Genomic DNA, 18,184 nt, shown 5'->3' with positions numbered 1-18,184 from the left:
GGGCCTGTCGCATTGCCCGCGGGAGCCTGGGGCAGCAGGATGCGGGATGCGGGATGCCGGATGCCATCCCTTCTGCTCTGACCCCCTGCTCCGGGTGCCCACAGCCCCCCGCCCTGCCAGCTGCCCCCCGGCCGCACTGCCGGAGGGTGGGGGTGAATGAGGAGACCTGGAGACGGCAAGGTGAGGCCTGAAGGGCTGTGTTACGTTACAAACCCCTGTCACACCTTGTTCTGCTTTCCAGGAGCTGCCCACGCTGAGCAGCCGCGTTTCCTCCGTCCCCACATCCTTTCTGCATCCCAGGAGGTGGCTGTGGCTGTGGGGTTGGTGAGCCCAAGCCCTGCAACAGCCGGGGGGGGGCGGCTGTGGCCTCGCTGAACCCCACTTCTCTCCTGCCAGTCCCAGCAGCTTGTAACTGGGAGGGTTACTTTCACCCAGGCATGTTTGGTTCCCCCCGTTGCGCCTGGACAGCCCGGGGAGCGAGATGCCGTGCGGCTGGCTGCTGGGACACCTCTCCCGCGGGAGCTGGGGGAGATGCTGCTGGCAAGCGGAGCGGAAGGAGGACAGAGGTTGCCGTCTCCCAGGCACCAGGTTTTCGTGTATTTCCTCCTGTTTCCATGTTGACAAAAAAAAAAAAAAAAAAAAAAAAAGAGATTTTCCACAGCAGGGAGGGCTGGGAGGCAGCGTGTCTGCAGCGGGGCGGGCTCAGCCGAAGCAGGGATGTCTCCATCCTCCACAGTGGCACCCTGCCCTCCTGGGTGGCACCTCAGGGAGATGGAGGAGACCAAACTGCCCCTGCCGTGTCCCCTTATGAGTGAAGAGCCCAAAGTGTGGCTCTGCTCTCCAGCCCGGCTCAAAGGAGAGGGAGGCAGATGAAGCCACCCATGAAGGTCCCGATGAGCCCAAGGCAGCAGCAGGTTGACCCAAGCCTGGCTGGGAAGAGGAGCTGTGGTTGGGAAGCCATGGATCTGCCTGTCACTAGCATCAAAACCATGATGGAAACTGCCAGGTCACAGGCAGGAAAGCCCCCACTGAGGGCAGCAGAGCTTTGCCCCCCATGGGTTTTGGGGGTCAGTTAGACAAAGCACATGCCTCTTGGGGGGACACCTCGCTGCTCTGCACCCCCTTACACACCCTGACCAAGCTCACTTCTCCCTCCCAAGGGTTTGTGAGCAGCCACATCTGCTGCCACCGGGTTATCACTCTGCTCATCAGCTTTCTGGAAAGCGTCAGGAGCGAGGGGTCACTCGTGGGCTTCACGGCACTCACTTGCTTCCCGTTCTTCAGTGCAAACAGATTGTCCCAGTAAATCCCAGCCAAAAGGAATGGGGCTGAAGAGTGGCCACACGTCAGGGCCAGGTAACGCAGGCAGTGCTGCACTGCGCAGTGTCATGCTGGGAGAGGCTGGCTGGCACGGCTGGGGGATCCCTGCCGGCCGAGTTCTCCAGCTGGTGGAAACACTTCAGCAAAAGACACAAGTGTAAGGTCATCTACTGATGCCAACAAGCTAAGGATGCCCAGAGTGAACGTGTAGGCACCCTTAGCACACGTCATGAGGAGCTCCTGCACCTCAGGCATCAGCAGTCAGACCTTGCCATGAGCACACGGGAAGGTGAAGTGAACAGGAGTTCATTTTTGCCATCTGCCTCCGAAAACCACAGGGGAAGACTTTCAGAGGACAAAAGATGACCTGAGCTGCCGGCTCCCATTGACTTTAAGACTCTTTTGAGCTTTTTGAGGGTTTCTTCTCCAAGCTGGGATACTGGTTGCCTCTCTAGAGCTAGGTTGGACCTTCTATAAAACCAATGAGATGTGCATCTAGATGCATCACTTTTCCCTCACAGCGATGGCCAGCAATTGCAAAGGGCAGGGCTGGTGCCACTGGGTCCAGCCCTGGCTGCCCCCCCCCCTTCGCTGCCAGCCAGGGTTGGGGCTGCTCCTGTCCTCGGGTCCCAGGTAGATAAATGGGCACAGATGTAATTGTGACAGCTAAATGTCACCCTGAGCCCATGGGGGGTTCCGTGGCAGGACAACAGCACAAAGCTGCTCAGCTCGCTGCAGGGGTGCGACAGCAAAATCCAAGGAACCATGAAATTGGTGTGACACAGCTACTTGATGTGGTTATTATGGTTTTATTAGCCAAAGGCAGCTCTCATAGATGGAAGAATAACTGAAGAATAACGATTAGATGCCCGTGCATTGCCCATGGTTAATGAGGGAGGGTTTAAAGCACAAGTTTGCGACAGAACCCCTGTCCAATAAACGTGGGTCTGAGTTCCTCAAGAAACTGCATGGACTGCAACCACTGTGGGAGGGAAGTCAGCTGAGCGAGAGAAGCCAAGCCATGTTTCACACCAGGCAAGACACCTCAGCTGGCTGCTCTGGTGTGTGAGTAATGGTACCAGGGCTGGGCGGCAATGGACTTTCCCTCTTGCTTTCCAGTGCTGGAGAAGCTGCTAACGTGAAGGACACGTTTGTTTGGATGAGACCTGTAGCCTCCGTGTGGGAGCTCTGGGAGGGATGACAGGCACAGCTGTTTTATGGGAAGCATCTCCAAGATTAAGGAATGCCGAAGGCAAAGAAGCTTCAGATATGATTAAAAAGTGATTAAGGCTGACTCTGAAAAACAGGACTTGAGGGAAGAAATCCTGTGAGATAAATAGAGGGATTTCACTGCATGCTCAGCATGGCGACATGGCTTGAGCCAAAGGAAAGCCACTGAGCCCCAGCCCACCTGACACAGCCCAGACCTCACAGATGTTGTTTATCAATTTTGCGGTGGTTTTGTGTGTGTTTTTTCTGTTTGTTTCAGTGAACTGAGCTGGCTGAAAACTGTGTAGCTGGGGACTGAAATACTCCAGTCCCAGCAGCTCAGCTTCTCCCAGCCCGGGGACCAGTGAGGAGGATTTCTCCATGATTTGCACTCACGGGACACACTGGGAACTTTTGGGTCAGATCTTTTGTCTCTCGTTGTGCCTGGCATTTGCTTGTTGCTCCATGGATGCTGCACACAGATGTAGCTCAACAGGGCAGCACAAAGGTGCTGATGGCTCATGCTCCCCTAGCACCATCCCTTTGGGGGCTGCTGAGAGCCACGAGGGTCCCAACATTATGGCTGGGCTCTCTCTGAGCCCCAGTTCCCGTTGCATCAACTCATCTTTTCTGGCCATGGCATCTCTCCTTGCCTTCCAGCAGGACAGCTTTAGAGCCAGGCTGCCAGAGCCCGGAGGGCACTAATAGTCCTTAATGGCCCTGAGCAGCCTCACCTGGGACCCCCACTCAGAGCTGTGGGCCCAGGAGCCCATTTAAGCTCAGCCCTGGCTCCCTGGTCCTCCTTGGGCTGTCTTGCAGGGCTCTAGCTTAGTCCTATCCCACCCCACGGATCCCATTGATCCAGACCCTGGTGCATGAGTTGACTTCCCAGCCTGACCGTGGAGCTGCTGCGTCACCATGGATGTGCCTTGGTTGGCCTTGGCCTCATCCTGCTCGCCTTGCTGAGGTACCGCGGGGCCAGCCTGCCCTGCCAGCTGGGTTATCGCTCCTGGCCCTTGGCCAGTGCAGTTGGTGTCATCACTGCTGACCTCAAATGTCCCTAGAGACCCCTAAAGGGTGCTCCGGGGCCAGGCAAGAGCTGCCGTGTTTGGAGCGGGGATGTCAAAAGGGCAGGGTGCCAGAGACCCGCCAACATATAAATAAACCAACCCTTCATAAAGCCACACGAGGCTGGCTACGTTTGTTCTCGTGCCAAGAGCTGGCTGAGGAAGACTCCCTTCTCTTCCCCACGCTTCGGAAGTGTGCGGGAAGGTTTCCAGGGCATTACTTAGCATCTCCAAAGGGTGGGCACAGATGGGGGAGCGAGGCCGGACCTGCAGAGAAGGTTCCCCTGCTGCTGGGGGGAGGTGGTTCTGCTCCACCTTGCCCCCCTCGAGCTGCGTGCTGTCCCCCATGTCACACAGCCTGGGCAGGCTCCAGCTGGGGACGCCGCCGTTCTGCTTGCTCCTTGGTCAATCCCCTTCCAGTGATGCATGAGGTGGGGATTTGCTGCTTCCCTTTGCCTGCTCACTTCTGTTCCCTGGGCGATTTCTCCTTCATTCAGTTTTCACGTGCTTGGCTCCACCCTGATGCTTTTTCCTGGGGAATGCCCACCCAGCACCACGGGGCTTTGCAACACCCTCTCCTCCCGCCAGCCGGGGTCGGTGCCTTCCCAGCTCCCCGCGCTGCACCTTGCCTTCCTCCCGGGGTGAATCCTGCCGGCCTGTCCGTGCAGAGGGCACAAACTGCGCTTTCTCGCATGAGGCCTGGTGTGAGAAGGTGGGAGCGTGTCGTTGCCCGCATGCGTTTCCAGCATGTCTGAGGACCTTCCTTCTCCGCCCCGGGTCGCGGCTGTTGCACGGTGACGCGCAGCCGTGTTGGCTTTGATCGCGAGGTTTGCTCTGTTTGATCTGATCTGTTTGATCTGATCTCCCGCCTCCCTGCCACAGCTCTGCTACGTTTTTCCCTGTGCTTTTTTTTTTTTTTTTGCAATGTGGGGAAGTTCAATTTCATGTGCCTATTACCATCGTGCCAAGGATGTGCTGTTAGCTTCTACGGGCTCCTATTTCTTTCTGGATAAATCACTTGTTTGCAATAATAAAGTGCCTCTTCGTGTGAAACTAGTGGGGGGAACAAAAGTGAAATCTGGAACTCTGCCAGACCCAGGGAGGGAGGAGTGCTGTTTTCTGCTATTGTTTCTTCCAAAAGAGCCCATGAAGCAGTCTAAAAAATGAAAACTCCCTGGCGTGTGCCTTGTTCATTAGCATGACCGGCTGCTGCTGCAGGGAAGCATAGAGGTTCCAGTGCCTGGAGCAAAGTCAGGTCTTGCTGCTCCTATTTGACACCTGAAATGTCTCTCCTGGCCTGGTGGCATGTTGGCTTTGCTTGGTGGCTGCTTGCTCTGCCACCTTGGGCAGGACGGCACGGCTCGGCTCAGCTACTCCAGGCTCCCACCCCTCACAGCTCGGAGTCCCCTTCGGGGACATAATTGTTCCGTTTTGCTGTGCCCTCTTTAGAAAATCCCCCAATATTGACCCAAAGCAGCATGAGCTCAGGTGCTTCTTAACACTGGAGCAAGCTGCTGATCTGCAGGTGATCGCCCTTTGGTGAGGAGTGGTGAGTAACACAGCATTAGGGAGCAGGGCGGGTTTGAGCACCCCGCACTCGGTGTTTTATTGCGACACGACAACCATCAGCCCTTATCTGGGGCCTTTTTTCCTCTTCTTGTTTCCTCTTGTAACATTGACCCCCCTGGAACATTAGTGGTTACAGCACAGCATCCTTGTTTTGGGAGTTTTGAGGTTAATGAGAGACCTGTGCCAAGGAGGAAAGGGGGGTGCAACAAGACCCCCAGAATGAGAGGATCTGGTAGGTTTGTTATCTCAGGCTTGCCTGGGGGATGTTCACCTTTTTTTCCATTAAACAGAACAAAACCAGTCCTACAGTTTTCTAGTCTCTAGGAGAGATGCTGGCATCTCAATCCAGGAGACGCTCAGCTCCTCAGAGGAGGAGAGATGCAGTGCCCAAGGCACCGTGTAATGGAGGCAAAGCTGGCCATGAACGGGCATTTCTGGAGACCAGCTTTAAACCTGGTAAAGTGACCTTGGCATCTGCACCACAAGCACAGCATCGCACACCTGGCAGCCCACGCCAGAGGGGCTTGTGCAAAGCAGTTGCTTTTTCCCCGCAGAGGAATGGGCAGGGAATTTTTTCCAGTTCAAACCCTGGGAGCTGCTTGTGGCCGTGCCACAGCTGTCGGCGGAGCCGTCTCTCACACAGGGCTGAGCTGACTTTGCCGGTGCCGTGAGGATGGACAGGGATGCCGGGCTGCAACAGCTGCTCTGGGCATCAACCCACCGCCCCCAGAAAAGACAGAAAAAAGTGACCCGATTGCTGGTGCAATCAGGTGTGGGAAAAGATTGTTTAAATTTTTTTTCAAAAGCAAATAATAGCAATTTTATCAGGAGCCATGGATTTGGCAGCTGAGCCAGTAGGAGATGGGGCTGGCTGAGTGCTTCTGCAGTGCGACAGGTAAATTAACACAGCCTGACACATAAATCATCAGCTTTTGGCCCTGGAATTAACGCTTGTTTGAAGTGAGACTGATATCGCTGCGTATGACTTGCCCGGTTATGTATGCAGCTTTTCAGAGTGAAGAGCCGGCTGGTTCTGGGCTGTGATGGTCCCTGGCTGACCGGGGAGGGGGGCAGCACTCTTGCCCCCAGCCCACCCCGGGAGCTGTAACGCCGTTTTACTGACCCTCCTGCGACCATGCATTCAAGTCCTGGTTCTCCAGGACAAGGGCTAACAGCCCTGGAGTACTTTTCCCGCAGGATCCTTCGCTGGCTACTCTCCCTGCATAAGTACTTGCCTTCAAGCTTGCCTCCGACCAAGGCACATCCCAGCCTCTGCCAGCAGAGCTGCTGACTCCACGTGCCTTTCTCTCATGCTAAAGCTGGATCTCCAGCTGAATCTCCACACCTTGACTTTCTCTAGTCCTTCTCTTCTGAAATCTTGTCCCAATGGGTGATGAGGAGGGCAGCGGTGCCACTGATGATGCATAATGTCATAATGTCATCTCCCTGCCTGTGCTATCCCAGCCAGGAGCACAGTGCCCACGGGAGCTGCTTGCAAGGGGTACAAATGTTCCACTGGGCTCAATCCTGCCTGCGCCTCTGATGCCAAGGATAAAAAGACATTTTTTTCCCCTTTTGCTGGTGCAAAACGTGCTCAGGCACATATGCTTTAACGTTATTGCTGGTGGTTTTACTCAGGTGCCTGAAGCCAAGGTGAAGCAAGTGTTGGTCTGAACAGCAAGGGACAGCCGCGGTGGCTTTGAAAGGCTGCTGGGGTAAGGCACGGCTGGCTGAGCACCAGGGCAAGGTGTCTGAAAAGACTGATCAGCTTTGATATCGAAAGCTCCGTTACGGACAGTCAGGAACAAGGGCTTTCAGTTGGCTCAAAACACACCTCAGGGTATGCAGGTTGGCAGTTTATTTATAGATGTGGTTAACTGGGCAAATATATATAAATAACAGAACGTAAGCCAAAATAATACTTTTTTTTCACCCACTGAGCTATGCTGGCAGCAGGCCCCTACACTTCTACACTGCCTGTCATTTTAATCCTGTATTGATCTGTCCCACACATTCCTCCTCCCCATTTACTGTTAGAAATTACACTACACCAAACCAGTGAATCACAAAGCTGATGTTTCTGTGGGGTTTGGGAGAGGAGCTGGAGGGATGGGATGGCAAAGACCATCCTGCCATGATGCTGCATTGGTGTTCAGCTGGTGGTACTGCGTGAAGTTGCTCCTGCCCACCTCCTCCAGCAACCCCAGATGGTCCCAGGTGGCAGCTCAGCGGTTTGCTTCCCTAACAAGCCTTCCTTGAGGAAGATCGGCTCCGTCTCTGCATCCCAGGAGGAGCTGGCGGGTCTCCAGAAAACCTTTCCAAGGTCTGTCTGAGACCATGGTTATTTTCAACCCTTAAACGCTGGTTTGCAGAAATGAGTGGGGATGCAGTGTCAGAGGAGGCCACCACCACGCATGATGTGGATGAGGTGGTGGAGTCGGTGCTGGGGTCAGAACAGTTGAGTTCAGGATTCTCCCATGTTCAAAAGCATGGTCTGCAGAGAGACAGGGCTGGAAGCTGTGGGTCAGTGTAACTTCCCACAAAACACGAGGTCCAGGATTTTCAGAGGGTATTTGGCATCTGGGGAAGCTTTGCAAGGCAGATTGTAAACCCTCCATTGCTCTGAAGGCTTTCATTTCAAATGAGAATGTTTTCTTCAGTGTGGGTTTTCCCTCCAGCAGCATTTCCAGGTCAGCAGCCATCAGCAGGTGAAACTCCATGGCCCAGGGGACTCTGGGCAGGCTGGAAAAAGAAAATTATTTCTTCCAGGCTTAAAATCAACTGCAGTATTTTGCCTGGGTGCTGGGGCCCTCCATTCTTCTCCACTTGTGCTGGTTCACTTTTCCCTGCTGAAGCAGCAATGCTGCACAGCCTGCCAGTGAGATGGGTCCTTGGGGGTTATTTCTGGAGGATATGCAGATGAAAAGGGTCTCTGCCAGCACTCCTCTGTTTTCCACTTCTTCAACAGCTTTGCTGAAGTTTGGCCATGCCCTCGGCCCGAGCCCACCAGCATGACCGCTGCCGAGCAGGAGGCGAGGGCTGGCTGGCAGCACTGCTGGGCTCCAGCCCCTCTGGGCGGCGGGGGGCTTTGCCCGGGTCCCTGAGCAGCTCCAGGGCTGGGCGTGCATGAGTCACGCTGCAGAAATCTCCCCAGGGCTGCTCCTGGCTCCTGCCTTTGGAGATCGTGCCCATCTCCAGTGTGCAAGTTTGGACTGGTTCAAGCAGAGCTGCTGTAACTGGGTTAATGGCTTGGCACCCCTGTGATGCAGGGAGCTGGGCTGGGGCAAGAGCATCACTCCTCTCCCCAGGGACACTGGACAATGTCCTCCATGGAGGATGTGCTGAAGAACTGTTTCCTCGCAGGCCACCACATGGGAACCGCAAAGGACGGACAGCAAGGCGTTTCAGCTGGGAGCTGGTGGGCAAATGGAGCTTTCAGTTCCAGCCGTGTCGCTGAGGGGTCCCCCCTCCCCTTGCTGAGGCATCCTGGGCAGCACATCAAAGTGGATCAATCCCAAAGGTGCTGTCGGGGCAAAGCACCCATCAGATAGGACCCAAAACCTCCCCGCCTGCCTCACGAGCATCCAGCTTTGCTCTGGTTCATCCACTGCTCCATCAAAAGGCTGCCTCGAGTTAAAAGAACATGCTCTAAGAAACCTGCAAATGCTCGTGTCTGTGCTGTGGGTGATGGAGCTATCGGGGGTTTTTTGCTTTTATGGGTGCTGCCAGGACACGCTCCTGGCTTGGGCAGCAGCCTTGCCTCTGCATACCTTCCCCTCTGCTCCTGCTGCACTGGATCCCAGCTGCATTTGCTTTGGAATCACAGACCACAGTTTCCTTCTCCACAGATAGAAAATAATGAGACTGCAGGAGGCTTGATGTGAAAAATGTGGTTTCCAGTGTCCCAAGTTGGGGAAGCAGCGAAAACTTGGGTGTTTCCCAGATCTTTCTTCAATGTTATTTTCTTGTGAGGTATTCACAGTGCAGCTGCAAGGGACAGGGGTTTTCTGCGTGTTTAGCGAGTGGATCCCCCCCGGCATCATCCCCTCCTGGGCATGGAGGGGTGCTGGGAGCGGCGGCCATCGGAGCTGGGAAGCTGCAGCCCGGGCCAGCCACAGCGCTTGTCTGCAGCGTGCTATTAATAGCCCATCAGTGGGGCTGCTGGGCTGGAGGAAATGAAGGAAATGAAGTTAATACATGGAAATGTTTCCTTGTTTTCCGACTTGGTGCTTGGGAGCCTGCCTGTTGCTCCCTGCCCTTCTCGCCCAGCCCAGGCTGCAGCTGGGGCTCAGGGGCTGGGGGTAGCTCTGGGGGAGCCCAGCGGGGACAAAAGTGTTGAAGAACAGCAATTCTGGGGGTTGCAAGAGAGCAAATGGCTGCTGAGGCTCGGCTGAGCCGCTTAGAGAGGGGTTAGGAGCTGTTCCTTGGGGGTGAAGGGGAGAAAGGGCACCTTTACTTGTGGATTTTGGGGCAGTGCTGGTCCCTGCAGTCCTTGCAGTCAGCTTGCAAGAGCTCTGCGGTAGCTGGGGACTGGAAAAGCAGCTCGTGCACAGAGGATGGGCTCTGCGGGGCTGGGGCGACATGGCGTGACTCAGCCTGGCCACGTTTCCCATGGCGCGGCGATGCCAGCAAGTCCCTTCCTGCCACTGTGGGCAGGCAGCACGTGGCTCTGCCCTGCTCCGCTGCTTTCAGCCCTGCGGGAGCCTGGGGTGCTGCTGCAGAAAGCCCCCCGCCTCCCTTTCCCACCTCCTCTGCATTATTGCTGAGCATTCCTGCCCATCTCCCGGTGGCCCCTGACCACCGCTAGCCAGGGAGAGGCTGCCGGTGGGGATGCTTTCCTGGGAGCTGGGGCAGGAGCCTCGGCTCTGACCCCAAGCACCAGGCTTCAGCTCAGCAAAGAGCAGCTTCTGCCGATCCCAAGCCCTGCCAGGGGTGCCCACTGAGGCGGTGGTCCCTGCCAGGGGTGCCCACTGCGGCCGCGGTGGGACGTGCCCACCCGCCCTGGCAAGGGGCAAAAGAAACAGCGCCGTCTCTGCGGGGCAGCTTTGGGGTGCCAAGCAGCGGCAGCTGGGATACGTGCTAACTCGTGGTGGTGTTTGTTGTTTGCTCCTCTGCCAGTTTCTTGTTAAGACAAGATCTTCCTTCACACGTTCCTGGGTGGAGCTGAGCCTGCTGCAGGGCAGAGCTGTAAGTACGGAGCTGAAGCCTACACCGTGCTCTGGTGGGGGCAGTGGGGGCAGCAACGGGGGTGCGAGGAGACCCGCACGGCAGATGCGTGAGCAAGTGCCGTCTGTACCAACCTCTACAAATGGAGCAGCACATCAGCGGTGTTGCAAGACAGCAAGAACTTCCCGACAAAGGACCAGCCAGTGGAGTGGAGACAGCAAGAAAGAAGTCTTGCAAACCGTCTGCTGAGTTACGGAGAATCAGCCACGGATTGCGGCAGGGAAGAATTTGCAAAAACCATCTGAACTCCTGGGGAAGTGGAGCCACTCCAGCAATGTGCCCTGGGCTCAGCTGTCACCTTGGGGATTTCGTCCTTTCCTCCAGGTTTCCCATCCTCAATTTGTTTCCCACTGCAATTTCCCACCTCCGGGCTCTTGGGGTGAGGGCGATGCTCTGTGGCTCCTGTGCTGGTCCAGGAACACACTCCTAGGCTCTCTTTCCCCTCCTTAAAAAATTACACTTGCAGATGAGGAATAAGCAAGGCCCAGGGCAAGAACAGGAGTCACCCTTGAATAAACCCAGTTGCCTGGGTTGGTCAAAGGGGGACAAAGGAGCATGAATGAACCCTCATTATAGTGCGAATCAGGAGTTAATGAGTGTGGTTTGGTGATGTGCTTGAGAACAGAACATTTCTTTGCCCCATCCTTCATCCATTCAGCTTTAAATGGGGGGAAAAAAGTATCTCTGGTCTCCTGCTGTGGGTGGACTGCCTTATCTCGGATGTGTAGCTGGAACCCGAAAGAAAACCAGACCCTCCAGCGATGGGGTGGGAACTCTCAGGGAGGCAGCAGGGTCACCCACTGCTGCTGCACGGCACTGGCATGGCCAAAGCTGCAGGGCTGTGCTTTATGTAAAAGGTAGAACAAATGCTGCTGGTGGGCACCGGGCTGTGTCTTCCAGTCCACTGCCCTTAACTCAGCATCATGCTGGTGGCGGCTGTGTCCCCATCCATGCCCCAAAGCTTATCAGGGCCATCTCTACTGGCCTATGGGTCACTTAATTAATGGTAGGCTATAAAATCGAGTGTTGGACTTAGCCACCTAGTGCCTGTCCCCTTTGAGACCGCAAACCGAGATCACGCGAGTAACCTGGAGGCCAGAGGGAGCCCCAGAACCACGGGGTGGGGGAATTGCCTGGTTTTCCAAGGCTCTGTGTTGGGTTTGACTCCCAGGTGCGGGGTGGCTGGGTATTTGTCCCCCCAAACAGACAGGTGGGTATTTCCAGCTGCAGCACAGGGGATTCGGGAAAAGAGGGCGGAGGGGAAGCTGGGGCATCCGAGCAGCCCTGTGTGCCACGGCGGGGGGGGCGGGGGTGTTCTGGGTAGCTGGGCAGTGCCTGGGATTCCCTGTCCTGGGCAAGTACGTGGTACCAGGTGCTAGCCAGGTAAGATGGGTGCAACCCATCCCCTGCCTGTGAGCAGCCTAAATCTGATGCCCAGCTTTGGTGGAAGGATGATGGGCCCAGGCTCAGTCCTGTCTCAGCTGGAACTATTTGAACTAAATGTAATAGAAAATGAAGGGAGACAACTAACCAGATGCTGCTGAATCTTTATAAAGGTAAAAAATAAGGAACAAATTAGTAATATGGAAGCACTTAATCAACCCTTCTGGGATGGGGGAAGGAGCCTGGCCAAGGTGTCTGAATTAAAAAGTGAGGGTCTATCATTTTGTGTTTTCATTGATTTCAGTGTACACATTACATATGAAGAGGGATGAGACCGATAGTGGGTTGGCTACAGAGCACAGAAAGGATTTTAGGTTATGGGATGGAATAACACCACCGTGACTGAGCATCCCACTACTGGGCATCTACTAGATGAGTCTGCTGATACGATCCATTTCTTTTCAGCCAGGGGCTTTGGAACCCACTCCCAACCCAGCCCAGCCTGTAAGACCCAGCTGTAACCCTGAGCCCCTGCAGGCACCTGAGGTCTCCTTTGCAAGGCAGCTGCAAGTTTTGCATTGCTCTGGGGCTGAGCTCCCGGTAGACATCCCAGCAGGAAACACTTGGGCTGTCTCAATTATAGAAGCACAATTTCTAAGGCCTGTGTCACTACAGAAACTTTATTTGGATTTCCAAGAAGCTGTTAATTCCTTATTGCTTTTGGGTTTGTTTGTTTGTGGTTTTCTTTCTCACTTCAGGGATATGGAAGGAGTGGTGTTTAGGCAGCTCCAGGGCAGTTACATCCCTGATGGGGTTTGAAGCAGGCTCTGCTAGGGTAGAAGTGAGCAGGGATGGAAGGGATGGTAACGAGGGAGGCTGCCACATCGCCTATTGCCCCAGCTGAACTGCCTTGAGCTGCCTTAAGCTGCCAACTTTTGCTAGACTGAGAAAAATAAACCAATAAGCGAGCTCAGCACTTTCTGAGCTTGCCTTCACCTTTGTCAGTATTTATGGTCCCTTAAGTTTGTAACCCTGTTGATGGGCCTAAGTTAGTATTCAAAGGAAAGTCCATTTGCTTTTGTAATTTATTTCTCACCTGGGCTCCATCAGCTCCTCTTTGAGACAAGGATCATAGGCTCACTGCAAGCCTGCCTGCAGTTTCGGTCATTGAGTTCTCTGCAGAACACTGGAAGTAAATACCTGGGAATTTCCTCAGTGTAAGCAGGGTTTAAGGTCTTTCTTCCGATTTTTGTATCCTCAGTGTTTCCTGCAGGTTTTAGTTTTCTACTCAAACGAACCCAGTTATGGTTCTGCTCCTTCTGCCACTGAGCAAAGCCCGGGAGCAGGAGCCAGTGGGAAGTGTGGCCAAGGGCTGCCCGGAGCTCAGTGGCTGTGGTTCATGCAAGAAAAGAAGCAGCACCGTGACAGCGCACAGACAGAGCATGGGCTCGTAAGGTCTGATCCTGCAAACCTCACTCAGGTGTGGGAATTGGTGCTGTTCCCCTTCGTTAACAGGGGCGATGAGGGTCTCCTGTGTCTGAGCTGGAAAAGATCTCTGCTGGATTGCTCCTGTGCCTCGTTAGCGGAAGGGATATTAATGATGCCCAGATGGAAGGTGAGGAGTGGTAGCTCTGAGTTGGGGATGAGTAGCGGTGGTGCTCCTGTGATGGGTAAGGTTTTTTTTTTTTTTTTTAGAGGGGCTTTGTAAAGGGGAGCCTAAAGCTGCTAGGGTGCTGGTCCTGGGGGGCTGGAGAGGCAGCGTGGCTTGGCCTCGTCACCCCCAGGCGTGGTAGGGGGATGCTGAGGCCATCTCTGGAAGCATGGGTGGTGAAAGAGCTGCTGTGTCTGTACAGCTATACGTTTCTTTTGTGGGTGTGTGACCAACCTCCTGGGACCATTGCTGCTCAGGGCACTGACAGTCAAACACCATAACCCAGTTTCAAAAGTCCGTGGGTCAGAGTACATACTGTCCTGAAGACAGACAGAACCGTGCTCTCTTGGTCACCGTTGCCAGTCAGCTGGTGATGGGTGCCCCTGGTCTAGGTTTTGCTCTAGTCCATAGGGAAAAAATAATAATCCCAGTATCTTTAATCCCAGAAAGTAGAAATGGCCCCATGTTCTCTACCGGTCACTTCATAGTTCATGGTTTGCTGGTTTTCTTGCAGCATGGTCATTGCTGCAGAAGTAGCCAAGGAGGTCTGAAGCACCTGCTGTACAGCAGGTAAGTGCGTGAAATGTTTCTGATCAGCCACAAACTCAGGGCCTGCTCCAGTGGTCAGGGAGTTTTGGCCCATAATCAGCCTTAGCTGAAGGAAACAGAAATAATATTGTTAGGAGGGATGGGAAACTAATTACTTCGTACATTGTTTCTTAGGTAGCTAAGGTGGCTGTTGGCAGGTGCTGATTTAGCAGAATCAAGAAAAAGCCCTGTCTGGTGGCTGCTTGTTGAGATTCAGGGCCTGGTACATTTGAAAAACTGGGGTTTGGTGGGGGGAAAGGTCTGAGGGTTGTGAGGTGTTACCCTTGTCCCTGGGAGATGTGCACACAGGACATCAGTGTTACTGGTGCTGGATTTTGTGGTTATTGTGAATTATTTTTTTTTTTTAATGTATCTGAAGGTCTCTTGAGCCCAGCTTATGAAGCTGTACGACTTCCTCAGACTTTCACCTTTCTTTTTTGGAAAAGTGAGCTTTTAGCTGCTTCCCACAAGCAGGAGAACAGGAGATGTTAGATGTTATGTCTTAATATTCTGAGTGCAAATAGGAAATGCAATCCTGTGAGGAGCCCTCGCCCCCCCCAGCCCGCACCCTGGTCCCATGTGCCTGACCCCCCCAGGACGGGCAGTGCTGTGCGCGCTGGGGCTCCCCACGGGGGCTCCCCTTTGTGATGGGTGTTTATGGAATGGGGAGGGCACTGGATGTCACCCCTGTGCGCGGCACCAGCAGGGCTGAGCTTTCCCTTGGGAGAAGCATTGGTTGCCAGCAAGACGAAAACAGCCTCAAACAGCACTGTGCTGCGATGACATTTGCTCTGTCAAACATCGGGAACGGGGACGGCCTGGCTCCTTCTCAGAGCAGAAAGGTGATGTGGTCCTTGCCCGATGTGGCGGTGCTTGGGAAGTGGGTGCTGCGTGGCTGGCAATGCAGCCAGGCACCGCGGGCTGCTGTGGCTCTGGGCACCCTGCGCGCTTCCACGTGGGCTTAAAGCTCCTAATGGGAACCGCAGCATGGAAGGACCCTGCTCCCCAGGCCTGGCTGGTTCTGGGGTGGGCAGGATCAGCGCTGGTGACGCTGAGGGCAGGGGGATGGAGGTGATGCAGCGATGGATGGCCTGCGTGACGACTTTGCACGAGGCTGTTTCTCCTTGTTGCAGCATTGGTGCAACTTTGCAGATCAGGGCTGAAGGGTACTGGGACAACTGTTGCAAGATGTTTGCTACCACACTCACTGCAGCATCTTCCCAGGTGGCTGAGAGCCCACCATTCCTTGTCTTTCCCTGTAGCTTAATGAACTCTCCTGAAATCTTGCCCTTCCTCTGGAAAAGGTGTTATTCTCCACCTCTCTGAGACTACAAGGGCAGCCACAATTTTGCCTACTGATCCTTTTTCCTGGTAGATCCACCCTGCCCTTGTGTATATTGATGAATCTTTGCAGAATATTGATAAATATTTGCAGAAACAATAAAATCACACCAGGCTGCACGAGCTCTGTGGCACGGAGGCACCTCAGCTCTACCCCAAGCCAGGCAGGAGTGGATATGAATATCTGGAGATTCACCAGAGCAACTGGCATGGAATTCTGGGCCTCGGGTTAACTTTGCGTGAATGAATGGGTCAACAGTGCAAAAAACCATTAAGGGGCTTTTTGCTGCCTGTGCCTGAAATGCAAACACTTTCTTTGGCTTTGCCCTGTCACTGAAACAATCAGAAAATCAGTGGAAAACTGAGCTTGTGCTGCTCTATGGAGTGATTGATATGATGATCCCAATTACACTTAATTGTTGTTATCCTATTAATAACACCTTCACACCTGCCTCTCCATGGGAAACACTACTCATATAACTTAAAACACCAATTATGTGCCACGGAAAAGGAGCAATTAAATCCACTGAGCCTTACCTAAATAATGATTTCACTTCCCTCCAATATTTTTAATGTTATAAAAGCTGTTTCTTAAAACAAAAGCAAACCTTTTATTTGTGTGATGTCCTATTTGCACATGCAGGAACACCTCCTGACTAGGTGCTGGTGGGTTTGCAGGGGCTCTGTGGCAGGGTGCTGGGGTGGGGGGGCCCTGGGGCAGGAGTGCTGAGAAGTTGTTTTTCTCCACGTGTGTTTTCCTGGGGTGGGAATCGGTGGTCGAGCTTCTGGGGGGGGAAGGGTGGTGGAGCTCAGCGCTGTCCCGCAGGGGCCCGTGGCTGTCGGATGAGCCTCTGGAAGCACCTGGCTTTGCCCAGGTGGGCTAGTGGTTGTCTGGAGAGACTTGCCCGCAGGTGGGAGGAGGCAGGTGGGGAAAGAAGGGGTCTCCCTGGCAGGGAGGGGAGCGAAGGAGCTGGAAAGCAGTTAGTGAGCCCAGCCCGGGGTGGCAGCCTCCTTCGGAAATAAGGGTAAAACTGAGGTAGTTCTTAAAATCTGGCCGTGCAGGCTGGTCGGCAGCGGTGGAGAAGCTGCGGTTTTACCGTCGGCACCTGCAGAGCCGGCTGGCGACCCTGGAGCCCCGCAGACGGGGCCGGGCGCCCGCCGTGGTGCCCCGCTCCGTGCCTCAGTTTCCCCAGGCGGGGGGGCCGGGGCTCTCACGCCGGCAGTCCCACCGCGCGTCCTCCGATTGTCCCTATGGGCGGGGGGCCGCAACCCCCGCGGGGTCAGCATCGCCCCCTCCAGCTGTCCCCTCCCCACCGCCGCCGGGCCGGGGCGCTGACGGCGGCCGCGGAGCCTCCCCCGCGCTTCCCCCGCGCCCGCGGCCGGCGGGCGGTGCCGCGCAGCTGGGGGGGCCGCTCCCCGCCGCACCGGCTGCACAAAGTTTCCCTCCGGGCTCCCGCTCGCGTCCGGGCTTGGGACCTCCTCACCGGGCAGCAGATTTTAAGGAAAACCCTTATTTTTTGGGGCGGTTATCAGCGGTGTTTTCGGGCAGCGCCCGGGCGCGGCGGGCCCCGACGGGACGGGCTGCGGGGGATGCGCGGCGGCGGAGCAGCGCGGCCCGGGCCGGGCCTCGGCGGGCGCCCCCCGCGCCCCGCTGCCCGCGGGCGGCCGCCGGCCCCCGGGGCTGCCCTCGCCCGGCCCGGGGCGGCCCCCGCCGCCGCCCGCTGAGCGCTCCGCCGGCGCCGGGCCGGGTCCGGGCCGCTCTCGGGGCCGGCGGGGAGCGCGCCCCGGGCCGAGCCGGGACGGAGCGGGGCAGCTCCCGGGGGCGGCCCGGCGGACGGGGCCGTGCATGGCGCGGGCACCCCGTTCTCCAGCTTTTTGGGTTTAGTTTTATTTTTCTCCGAGGAGCTCGTAGTTTTGTTTTCTTTTAATACCTAATTTTTTTTTTAATTATTATTTTTAACATTTCACTCCAAGACGCCATCGGAGGTTTGCGCCGGTTCCGCGGGCCGGCGGGGGCGCGCGGCGCCGAGGCCATGCGGCGAGGTAAGAGCGGGGCCGGCCCCGGGCGGGGGGTCCCGTCGGTTCGCTCCGGGCTGTGACCTGCTGAGCGTGTCGCCCCCTGCCAGGGGCCTGCGGGACAGGGTACCCGTCCCCCCCCCGTCCCCCCCCGCGGGAGCGCAAAGCCACCGAGGGCGCGTTAAGTTTAGGAGAGAAAAACTTTAGCGTGGCGCCAGGCGCGGATGTGTTTGGCTGGTTTTTGCCTGGTTTGAGGTGCAGAGGAGGGACCAGCCGGGCGCTGAGTTGGGCAGTCACTGCCGGGGGCCGAATTCTGATCGCAGCCGGGTTTTATTTTCCACTCTGTGTCAGATTTCAGTAGTTTATGCCCGGTTTACGCTCATGTGAACTGCCTAAGAACTGGGTCATTACTCACCCAGGCTGATTCAAAGTATGTTGGGAGTCCAGGAGAGGATTTCTGTTGGCTGCGGTGAATGTTTTTTGGTTGGGAGGGTTCGGTCCTTACTGGTTTTGGTAGTCCCAGGGAAGCTGATGGGGCAACCTCGCTGAGAAAGGCTTACTCATGTGTTTACAGAGCCTGGCTGGAGGGTTCCCGTGAGATGCCATGTTCACATCTCCACCTCTGTGGTTTTGTTTTACACCTTAATGTTTATTAGATGAGCTATTTCAAAATACACGGATTAATAGCTGATACAACCTTCCTGCTCCTCCCTTACATTTTATTGTAAGACGAGGCCCAGCGCTTTCCCCCGAGTGCTGCCGGCTCATGGCAAAGCCAGCACCCAGCACCAGCTCCATCTTTAAATGGGGCCGG

The 18,184-nt window shown here is 55.5% G+C and overlaps 1 protein-coding gene across 2 annotated transcripts in view; it reads left to right on the top strand.

The window, feature by feature from the left end:
• The first annotated feature begins 1,022 nt into the window (after nt 1-1,022).
• ARHGEF9 (Cdc42 guanine nucleotide exchange factor 9) overlaps nt 1,023-18,184 on the top strand; it is a 236,819-nt gene continuing 219,657 nt past the window's right edge. The window contains exon 1 of one of the 2 annotated variants that reach the window (XM_080366128.1): nt 1,023-17,397. The gene's annotated coding sequence lies outside the window, so the exon portion shown is untranslated. The remainder of the gene's footprint in view (nt 17,398-18,184) is intronic. The other variant, XM_080366132.1, reaches the window with a different exon arrangement.

This window comes from Falco punctatus, assembly GCF_963210335.1.
Source record: "Falco punctatus genome assembly, chromosome: 15".
Lineage (NCBI taxonomy): Eukaryota > Metazoa > Chordata > Aves > Falconiformes > Falconidae > Falco > Falco punctatus.
The sequence above is the reverse complement of the archived record's forward strand: the minus strand, read 5'-3'. Positions and strand labels throughout refer to the sequence as shown.